Raw genomic sequence first — 1,455 nt, 5'->3', positions numbered from 1 at the left:
ATATATATATCTATATATATGAAAATATGCCTGAGGAAAAAAATGATTTATTGATTAAGTTGGCTCACCCAGGCAAAGTCAATAAAGGACTCACTTTTGGTCACACTATAGCAATAATTTTGATATATGGTTGTATACTCTATGACAACAGTCTTCAAACTGCTTGATCTCACAATGCCTTACCCTCTTAAAAATTACTAAGTAAAGACCTTAAAGAGTTTTGTTTATATAGATTATATGTATTGCTGTTTACCACATTAGAAATTAAAATAGAGAATTTAAAGAAAATATTTATGAATTTATTAAAACATTAAGCTCATTAAATATTAACATAAATAGCATATTTTTGTGGGGGGGAAAAGCCTATGTTTTCCAAAACAAAAAATGTGAAAAATTGACATTGTTTTACATTACTGTCTGGTTTACTATTATAGAAGGCAAAAGAAGTCACATTCACTTCCTCATTCAATTTATTTTAATATGTTATTTTGGTTGAAATACAAGAAAGATATCTAGCATCACATAGATATGTAGTTGAAAAAGGGAGTATTTTAATAGCTTTTGCAAATAATTGTAGATATTTTAAAAATACTGCATCAAATTTTGAAAAATGAAAGTTTTTAAAGGTTAACTATATGTATTATGGAACTGAAATCATATTACATAATTTTTCATTTTCAGTTACAGTAAAACCCAATGATTGATCTAATACTTTGAATGGATCATTTCCTATATAATATCATAAATTGGTAATTTGGAAATGTATTATTTTCCTGAGTTATTCATACCTTCCAAATGTAAACACATTTTATTTATTTATTTATTTTATTATTATTATTTTTAATTTTTTCAAAGTGAGAAGCAGGGGTGGCAAACTGATTTCCGTATGCACCCAACCGGGATCCACCTGGCATGCCCACCAGCGGGCTATGCTCTGCTCATCTGGGCTGTTGCTCCGCTGCAGCTGGAGCCATTACAGTGCCTGAGGCAGAGGCCATGGAGCCATCCTCAGCATCCAGGCCAACATTGCTCCCGTGGAGCCTTGGCTGCAGGAGGGGAAGAGAGAGATTAAAGAAAAAGGAGGGGGGAAAGGGTGGGGAAGCAGATAGTCACTTCTCCTGTTTGCCCTGGCCAGGAATTGAACCCGGACCTTCCACACTCTGGGCCAATGCTCTACCACTGAGCCAACTGGCCAGGGCTGACACATTTTATTAAACAACTTTTAAAAATCACATGCATTAATATCACCACCGATATCATCAGAAAAGTCTAAGTATGGAAAGCTAACAATCTCACGTAGTGGTTAAAAGATTCCCCAAATTATAATTTTCACTTGGAAGCTTGAATATTATCGTTGACAACAAATACTGTCAGTTCTTTTCCTTGAAGTAGTAGCCACAGTTCATTTTTTAAGAAAACATTTGGAAAATATCTAAGTTTGATTTACCATGGTTT

The 1,455-nt window shown here is 33.7% G+C and overlaps 1 non-coding gene across 1 annotated transcript; it reads right to left on the bottom strand.

Moving 5' to 3' along the window:
• Nucleotides 1-1,123: 1,123 nt before the first annotated feature.
• On the bottom strand, nt 1,124-1,199 carry TRNAS-AGA (transfer RNA serine (anticodon AGA)). The gene has a single exon. It is a non-coding gene; the product is annotated as a tRNA-Ser (tRNA).
• Between the last annotated feature and the right edge of the window lie 256 nt (nt 1,200-1,455).

Source organism: Saccopteryx leptura, chromosome 2 (genome assembly GCF_036850995.1).
Source record: "Saccopteryx leptura isolate mSacLep1 chromosome 2, mSacLep1_pri_phased_curated, whole genome shotgun sequence".
In the NCBI taxonomy this organism is placed as follows: domain Eukaryota; kingdom Metazoa; phylum Chordata; class Mammalia; order Chiroptera; family Emballonuridae; genus Saccopteryx; species Saccopteryx leptura.
This window is presented reverse-complemented; position numbering and strand designations above follow the sequence as displayed.